At 35.4% G+C, this 10,182-nt stretch overlaps 1 pseudogene; it reads left to right on the forward strand.

Annotated features, from left to right (window-relative positions):
• The first annotated feature begins 351 nt into the window (after positions 1–351).
• Positions 352–4,970, forward strand: LOC118615092 (annotated as a pseudogene).
• Positions 4,971–10,182: the final 5,212 nt, after the last annotated feature.

Consider the following 10,182-nt stretch of genomic DNA (forward strand, 5'->3'; position numbering starts at 1 on the left):
CTAGATGTCCTCTCCAAAGCAGCAGGGCCAGCGAACTTCAAATGCCTATGCTGCTTTAGACCACTAGCATTTCGAATCAAATTCACTTAGCCCTTATTTAGAAAGGAGTAATAACACTTCAGCAAAGTCAGTGATAGAGAAGTCCTCCAGTATTTAATAAATCTATATTCAACTAAATTACAGCTAATTGCTATTGCACATACCAAAAAAGTGTGTTCAATGCACTATACCAAGTATATTTTTGCATATATATTGTTATATTTGTGGAAGATTTTAAAAAATGCAATAGACATCCTTAAACATTTTTACATGAATTTCCATTTAAGATTCTATTCAAACATCAGCAGAAGCATGCCCCAAATTATAATGCAAAAATTAGATCACTACAGCGTACTTGATAATGCTCAGGTATTCTGAACTTAAATTAGTTGAAATAGAAATGCTCAGATGTTGAAACTACTTACAATTAATTTTAAATATTTAGCAAAAGAGGCATGGTAGAAGTTGCACTTTCAGTTCTAAAATATAAAGAGCTTAGAAGTGGACACTAATCCTTACAAGAAATAAAAACCTGGACAAATCTGAAAACCAATGATATTTCTTAGATCCATTAGAAATTGCAGGGCAAGCCACCACTCAAATCTGGAGAGAAGGGTGAATCACAGCTAAGATCTGCTTACCTGGAAAAGAAGCTGCTAGAGCCATAAGTTGGTGGGAACTCTTAAATGGTAATTTCGATAAATCGCTACATACTCTGTTGGACTAAAATGAAAGTAAAAAACTCCCGGTGACCTCAGGATGATGGGGCCTACACTTTCATGAGCTTTCCTGCCACGAATCTCATCACATTGTCATGGTGAGGATCTAAGAACCACTGTAGCCATGACAGACAGGGGAATGAGGAAGAACAACATTGTGAAACATGTCCAGAACATTCTCCGTAACAAAAACTTACTCTTCATGAGATAATACTCTGTCAGAGCACAATTGTGAAATTTTAAACCTTTATTTCCACTGGGGAAAGGAATTCCTCCCAACGACAGTCCCCTCTAGATTTATTTCATCAAAGGAGAAAAAAATAGCGCTATTCAGAATGTCAATAAAGTAGACTGAGACTACTAAACTCAGGGAAGTGAATAGGGATGGGAGACAAAAACACTTGTGAAGGCCATAGCCCTGAGACACAGGCCCACTGAAAGACAGATACTCATGTGTGTTATGGAGTGCTCTCTCTCAACCATGGTTTTCCACTACACTAATACTGCTCCAGCAGATTACAGTTCAAAGAGCTACAAGATGCATACTTTCTCTGAGTAGGAGTATACAGAGAAGCCTCAAAGTCAAGAGGGGAGATAATTATAGAATTATAGGACATTACAGGAATTTGAATCCTCTGGTACCTACAGATACAGCAAATATGAAACACAACCTGACTCTTAGCCAGATTAACATAAATACTAAAAATCTATTTACTTCAGTTCCTATTACATAGTATCACCCATCTGGTACACAACAAAAAATTAAAAGGCATGCCGAAAGGCAAGAACAAACATTCAAGAGATAAAGCAATCGTCAGAACCAGAATCTGATCTAAAATGGATGCTGGACTTAAGGAATTTAAATAGCAATAATTAACATGTTAAAGTTTCTGATAGAAAAAGCAGACAACATGCAATAACAGGTGGGTAATATTAACAAACAGATGGAAACTACAAGAAAGAATCAAGAGTAAATGCTAGAAATCAAAAACAGTGAGGAAATGAAGAATGTCTTAGATGTACTCATTGGTAGGTGACACAACTGAGAACTTAGTGAACTTAAGGCATATCAATAAAAGTTCCCAAACTATTAAGAGTAAACTATAATATAAACTATAGACTTTGGATGACAATGTGTTAATGTAGGCGTTGGATTATAACAGATGTATCACTCTGGTGTGTGCTATAGTTTGTGGGGAAGGATGTATGTGTATGAAGATAGGGAGTATGTGAGAACTCTGTACCATCTACTAAATTTTGCTGTGAACTTAAAACTTCTCCAAAAAATAAAATCTATTTAAACAAAAAACTTTCCAAACTGAAGTTCAAAGAGAAAAAAAATGGAAAAAGAAAAAGAACTGTGGGACAATTTCAAAAGTTGTATCATACCTCTAACTGGAATAACAAAAGACAAAAAAAAAAAAAAAAGACAGAAACAGAAAAAATATTTTAAATAATAATGGCTGAGCACCTATTAAAATTACTGGCAGTTACCAAAACATATATTAGGGAAGCTCAGAGAACACAAAGCAGAATAAGCACAAAACAAGCAAAAAATGACCCAAGCACATCATACTTAAACCATAGACCACCAAACAGAAAAAGAAAATAGTGGAAGAATTAGGAAATAAATGAAAAACAAGGGTTACAGTAAACTCATTAGGAACCATGTAAGAAGAAAGTTGGGCAAAATACTTAAACAGTTAAAAGGAAAAATATGCCAATCTGAAATTCCTCTGAAATTACTCTTCAAAAATGAAGGAGAAATGAAGACTTTCTCAGATTAATCAGAAACATGAAATTCATTGCCAGCCAACTTGCCCTTCACGAAATGTTAAAATCTTCAGGCAGAAGAAAACCGATTTAAGTCAGAACTTCAATCTACATAAATAAAAGAAGAATATCAAAGAAGGAATAAATGAAGGCAAAATATTCTATTTTTGTATTCCTAATTTAGCTAAAAGATAATAGCTTGCTTAAAGTAACACTAGTAAAATTGTATTGGGTGATTACATTATATGGGTAAGTGAAATAAATGACAGTAATTGCTGTGGACTGAATTATGTCCCTCTAAAATTCATATGTTAAAGTCCCACTTTCTAATATGACTAATTTGGGGATAAAGTTAAATGAGATAACAAGGGTGGGGCTTGCTATGATAAGATTAGTGTCTTTATAAGAGACATCAGAGAGCTTGAGTTCTCCGCCATATGAAGGCACAGCAAGAAGGCAGCCATATGCAAGCCAGAAAAGAGCTCTCACCAGAAACCAAATTGGTTGACAACTTGTTCTTGACCTTCCTAACCTCCAGAACTAGGAGAAAATAAATCTCTGTTATTTAAGCCACCCAATTTGTGATATTTTTTTATAGTAGCCCAAGCAGGTAAAATGCAGCTAAAACATGGCTTAGAGGGAAATGTAGAGGAATTTAGGAAATTTTTAGGTTCCTCAAACTCTCCCAGACCCAGAGAAGTCTTGAAAACCAAATAGCATCTCCAGGACAAATGTCTGGCAGCACTGAGCAAACTTTGGAGGAAAATGTTAGTTCTTATTTTTAGAGAAAACTGTTACATCCACTTCTAAAATCCTAGAAGACCGTTTCAGAATGATGTCCCACAGAGTCAGGAGAGAAAGCTTGCCAATGGACTCTGCTTCCTCACTCTGCTGGCTGGCCCTCGGAAAGCTGGAGAGACCACTCCACAAGTCTTCATTAGGAAGAGGCCAATGGCCAAATGGACGACTCTTCTAGAATTGAGTCCTGAAGGCTAGAATTTGACTTCTCTATGGCACTACCAGCAAAACGTTTTCCCCACCAAGGAAACTGGGAAAGAGATGAAACGTCAAAACCTCCCTCAAGATCAGGGGTGCGGCAGGAAAAGGCCCCCGAGAAGGTGGGCGAGGATCCCATTCCCTCTCCCTGTGGCCTTACAACTTGGACTGGAATAAGCTAGATGACTCAAACTTAAATCACTTCAAAGGTGGCAAAGAGGTCCGGCCCTCCAGAACACCCTCAGAGAAGGCGGGCCTGGTCTGTGGCCGGAAGAGAACTTACCTCCATGCTGGCAGATACCTTCAGCCTCAGAGGGTGGCACTCTTGTGGTGCAGACAACGGGCGACCAAGAGAGGGAGCAGCCAAGGGAGGCTTCTTCAAGCGCACCTGCTCCCGCCCACAGTCGAAGCACACCCCAGTCCTTTGCAAGGGTCAGAGCCTGCCTGGGATCTGAATGAGGAGAACTTCTGAGACCCAGCTGGGGTTCGAGGCAGGGGGCCCGAGGTGCATCACCTGGAGCAGTCGAGACTTCCTCATTTAAGGAACTGGCCTGAGGAAACAGTCCTTATACCTCAAGTCCCACCGGCTCTTGAAGAGGCAGCCGTCAGAGATCGGTATGGGTGTCTCTGAGACAACACCTGCGCATGATGCAGAAGCTCCTTCCTCAGGAAGTTTACCTGAGGCGAAGATGATGGAACTTGATTTCCCAGGAGCTCTGGATGTTCCTGTGTTCGGCTCGCCCCTGTGTATTCTCAAGCCTGGGGGGTCCCCTGCTGCCCACGGTGCCCAACATGGACATACTGCAATACAGCCAGAATGCCCCAGAACTGGCTGTGGAAGTGATACCGAAAGAAAGATTGTTGCTGAAGAGTAGGTGTGAGGAGCTCCACGTGAAAAACTCAGAGTTAGGGAAAATCATGGGCAAGTTTGAGGGGATCGGGTAGCAGGCAATGGAGGGTCAAAAGGAACTTGTCAAAGTCAAAATCCAGGAGTTTCTGAAAGAAAAAAGCCAACTTACTGCGAACCTGAACTCTACAGACAAGGCTTTCTCTGACCTCTTCGAGCGTTTTGAGAAACAGAAAGAGGTGATCAAAGGCCAGGCATGAATGAAGAATCACTAAAGTGTGTTGAGGATTACATAGTAAGATTTGAAAAGGAAGGCCCAAGATACTGAGTGTTGAAGTTCCACATGGAAGAGAAACTCAAACTGGAAAACGAGGAGATCGCCCAGGTCCAAGACCAGGCCCAAAGAGAGGCCTTGGCTTTCAATGTGAGCCTGAGTAAGGAACAGATGTGCATTCACCTGCCGGAGAAAATCACTGAGCAGAAAACAGAGGGAAACGATGAACTGATCAGAATTTGTGACTTCATTTCCAACACAATGATCTGACATGAAAGTTAGGAAACTAGGAAAGAAGAGCAAAAATTAACCCCAAATTATAATTCGTACATATAGACATGGAAAGTATGAATATATGTGTATATATATGTATATAATTTATATGTTTTAAATACACAGTAATACAGTTCTTGTCAGTTTGTGACTTATTATGGTTTATCTTAAATAGAGAAATGCTATGAGATCTAGATCTCATAAACTTTGCTATAGGTTACTATGAAAGTCAGGGCGTGAGGCAGAATTTTACTCAGTAGTAAAACTTAAAATAATAAACAAGCTTGCCCCTTGACTTAGACCAAGACCTTAATATTTTCACAAATTTTCTTTATTCTAATTTTAAAATCAATAAGTAAAAGGGGGATGATGTAAACAAATGTAGATGTAATAAAAAGCTTAAAATAAAATTCTTTAAATAATAAAGAAGAGAACAAATTTAGAACTGAGAAAACAAGTTTGTTTTTAGTATAGAATTTAAATTTGTTAAATGTGGACAATATCTCTTAAGGACTTTAGAGGTCCAGGAAAATACAACATACTTTTGCTTACTCATTTGTCCCATAAGTAAATGAGTAAAAGAGACATTTTTTTCATAAAATGAACCTTGACAAAGTTAAACTATTTACCTAGATCCGAATGTAATTTAAAAGTTGATGGAGCAGTTGTATATGTAAGTCAGAGGCTGCCCTTTGACTTACATGATGGCCCATTTAGTAAAAAGGTATATTTTATCACAACGAAATCTATACTTAAAACTTTTAGTAAGGACAAATTTAATATATTAGACATCATAACAAAGTCAACCCTGATGGACCCATCATATAGTTTCAATAATTATCAATTCATGGTTACTCATTAACTCACCCATTTCCCAACTCCATATCACTATGAAGCAAATCTCAGATGTCACATCATTTCATCTATAAATATTTCACTATATCTCTTAATGATAGAGTTTACAAAAACATAACCATAATATCATTATTACAAGAAAAATGATTCTTACTATCTTTAAATATCTAATAGTGAGTCAAATTTCCAATTCTCATAAATGTCATATTTTTTTTGACAGTGTGTTTAAATTAGAATCCAAATAAAGTGATAGTTAGCATGCCTAATAGTTCTTTAATTTTTCTTTTTCTTTTTTTCCCTTGCCACTTATTTGTTGAGGGAACCAGGTCATTTTTCCTATTAAATTTTCCTCCATCTTGATTTTGTTCTTTGCATTTCTATAGTATAAACATTTTCCTCTACCTTCTAGATTCTCCATGAAATATACATTCAACTTAGATCAAACTCCTGTATGATTGTAGGGATGGGAGAGTGGACTACTATAGGTAGTGATGGATGATTAATACTTAGATCTAATACACTAAAGATTAAAAAATGCTGATATTCTAATCTTACCACTCCTTTATTATTTGGAAACTTTCCATAAAGAAAATCTCCTTCTCGTCTACTTTTCTTGCTTATTTCACTTTAATTATCAAGTTTCAAAATAATAAATTGATTTACTACTATTCTGCAACATTGAACAATCAGTATTTTTAAAGTATCATTATGACAAATATATTTAATACATATTAGATTTTAACATAGATGTTATTTCCAATCAAGGGCAATTATTTTTATTATTCTTGTCAAATTGTCCCATATTTGGTAAATGAGATTCCCTTCATGTTAGCTCTTGAGTTCTTTTGACACAAAAACAAAATTATTTTTATCTTCGAAGAGAGCATTCATTTTACTGTGTGTATTTTATACATAAAAGAACTTAGGCACAAATGGACTAAGTGTTTTTTCTCAGTGAAGATGACAGAGCTCACAGTTATTTAAAGATAGTGCCACATCTCCTCCATCCCACTCTAGGGCTCCTTGTCTTTCACTATATACCACAGTATACCACATATATTTCTTTAATTTTAAATGTTGAATTTCATAAATTTCTGTGTGTTATATAAATGCCAAAATGCAACTAAGAAATATATTCTTTTTCCAGGGGGTACATATTATTAATAAAGAAGGGAAAATATAATTGATAATTATTGGGGGATTCTATTTTAAGCATTTGAAATGGTATCTTTCAGCCAATGGTTTTCAAAATGTTTTGCCTTGAAATTTGTTCAAATGAAACTTTAAATGATCCCTCAGACTCTAAAGAGAACTCTGAAAGACATTTTTCTAAATATTAACCTTCAGAGATTTTCTGGACAGAATTTTTTTCTCTGATCCTGTTAAAATCTCTCTAAAATTTGCTAATATTATAACAACTCAAATAGAGAAACTAAACGGAGTTTCATTCTTTCTGAAACTTTTATTAATTGCATGAGCTTCCTCTCAGGACAGAAGGAATACATTTTGTCCATTAGTTTTAACATTTCAAAGGCAAAAAAATTGCTTCTAGGCATATCATTACATATCGGTGTGCCTACTCATTTTCTCCTGTCACCAGAAATACCACTTGATCCCCTGTCAGCACTTTAGCCTCCTTTCCATTCAACATATAATTAGTTAGGAGATGGGTCAGAGAGATACAGCTGAATGAAATTATGCAATACATGCATCTGCACTGATTTCTAAAAGAAGGGACTTTGCTGCCCAATAAATCAAGCCTGTGAAGCAATCTTTATTTCATATTTAACATAATACTCTAATGCCCCTGTGTATCAGAAAATAAAGGGCAAGTAGTTTCTGTTAATATTTAGACCTTTTTTCAAGTTTATTTCTTAAATCTTCACAACTGTACTCATACAAGGTCAAGGTGTTCAGCCTCCAGAGAGAGTACCATTAATGGATAATGCCAGCACTGAAAAGAACACATTAAATTAGACACAGAGATAAAAGCCTATTACATTTCAAAATTCAGGTCATTTTCTGTATTTGTAATTTTTTCCATTTAAAAAAGTCATCTTACATTTTAAATTTATAATGCACATGTTGTCTCTAATTTCTAACATATGAAGGATATAATTACAGGTTGTCATAAGGAATGCTATCAATGTTTGAATGGATTAATTAGCTGCCACTGTTATATATTCACTTTTAAAATATTTTTATGTACGGCAATAGAAATTGTGAATATTTGATTTATTCTTCACTTCTTTTGATCATATTTTAAAGTATATTTGTATGTGGTTCAGAATCATTAGATTCATGTAAATCTTTTCTGTATTAAAATATTTTACATTTTCTGTTTCATTGTATATTGTTAATACCACCCATTATTAGGACAAAGCAAGTCAAAATGGTTATAATTACAAAACACTTTGTTTTCTATATCTCATTTCTATACATTTAACATATAGTTTCTTAAATAGATTTTCACTGAAAGAACATGCTTTTTTGTTCTTTTCAAAACATCTACACATAAATTTATATAATATAAAAGTTTTCATCATTTTGAAGTTGATCTATAAGATACTAAAAGAATTGATTGACTCAAAAAACCTAGGTATTTAAATAAATATGCAAATTAATAGACTGGAAGACATATCTGAAAAAGTATATAATTTGGCTGATAGATAAGTCAATACACAAAAGTGATTAATCAGCTTGCTCTATTAAACAAAGCTTGAGGTGGACATGTAGTGACACATACAAATTTTAAATTTATTTATTTGTTTGTTTGTTTGTTTGAAGAAATAATTTAATTTTTTCCCCATCTACCTCCCCACTCCCCTGTCCTGTCTCTCCTCTGATAACCTCATGTCCATGAGTCTCTGTTTGTTTCTCCTATTCATTTGTTGCATTTAGGTTTATAACCCAATGTAAGTGACATCGTGTGATTTTCAATTTTTTCTATCTAGCTTTTGCTTAGTATGATTATTTCAAGGTCCATCCAGGTTGGTGCAAATGGCAATATTTCATCTCTTCTTATGGCTGAGTAATATTCCATTGTTTATATGTACCACAGCTTCTTTTGCCAATCATCCATCATAGGACATTTAGGTTGCTTCCATGTCCTGGCCACTGTGAATAATGCTGCTATGAACATCAGCGTGCAAATATCTTTTCATATATGAGTTTTCAAGTCTTTGGGGTAAATACCCAGCAGAGGGATTGGTGGATTATATGGTAGATCAATTCTCAGTTTTTTGAGGAACCTCCATACTGTTTTCCATAGTGGCTGTACCAATTTGTAGTCCCACCAGCAGTGTATGAGGGTTCCTTTTTCTCTGCATCCTCTCCAGCATTTGTTATTACTTGTCCTGTTGATGATAGCTATTCTAACAGGTGTGAGGTTGTATCTCATTGTATCTCATTTCCCTAATAGCTAGCGACGTTGAGCATCTTTTCAAATATTTGTTGGCCATTTGTATCTCCTCTGGGGAGAAGTATCTGTTGAGGTCCTCTGCCCATTTTTTGATTGGATTGTTTGCTTTCTTGTTGTTATTGAGTAGTATGAGTTTTTTGTATATTTTGAATCTTATGCTCTATTAGAGGTGTTGCTTGCAATTATATTTTCCCATTCGGATGGTTGTTTCTTTACCTTGTTTATGATTTCTTTTGCTGAGCAGAAGCTTTTAAGTTTGATGTAGTCCCATTCATTTATTTTTGTTTTTCCATTCCTTGCTTTTGAGGTCAAATTCATAAAATCCTCTTTAAGGCCAAGGTCCTTGAGTTTCATTCCTACACTTTCTTCTAGTACTTCATTGTTTCAGGTCTTATATTCAGGCACTTAATTCATTTTGAGTTAATTTTGGTGTGTGATGATAGACAACAGTCTAGTTCCATTCTTTTGCTTTCCAGTTTTCCCTGCACCATTTATTGAGGAAGCTTTCCTTTCTCCACTGTATTTTTTTGGCTTTTTGTCAAAAATTATTTGCACATATAAATATGGGTTTACTTCTAGATTCTCGATTCTGTTCTACTGGTCCGTGTGTCTGTTTTGCTGCCGATACCATTCTGTTTTAATTACTGTTGCTTTGTAGTATAATTTGAAGTTGGTCAGAGTGATGCCTCCAGCCTCGTTCTTTTTTCTCGGGATGGCTTTGGCTTAGCAATTCAGAGCCTTTTGTGCTTCCATATAAATCTGATGATTTTTTTGTTCCATTTCTTTAAAAAATGCCAGTGGGATTTTGATGGCAATTGCAATAAATCTGCATAATGCTTTAGGTAATAAGGTCATTTTAACTCTGTAGATTCTTCTAATTCAAGAACACGAAATATCTTTCCATTTCTTTGTATTGTCTTTGATTTCATTTAACAGGGTCTTCTAGTTTCATTATATAGGTCCTTCTCATATTTCATTAATTTAT

Source organism: Rousettus aegyptiacus, unplaced genomic scaffold, assembly GCF_014176215.1.
Source record: "Rousettus aegyptiacus isolate mRouAeg1 unplaced genomic scaffold, mRouAeg1.p scaffold_m13_p_3, whole genome shotgun sequence".
NCBI classification, from domain to species: Eukaryota; Metazoa; Chordata; class Mammalia; order Chiroptera; family Pteropodidae; genus Rousettus; species Rousettus aegyptiacus.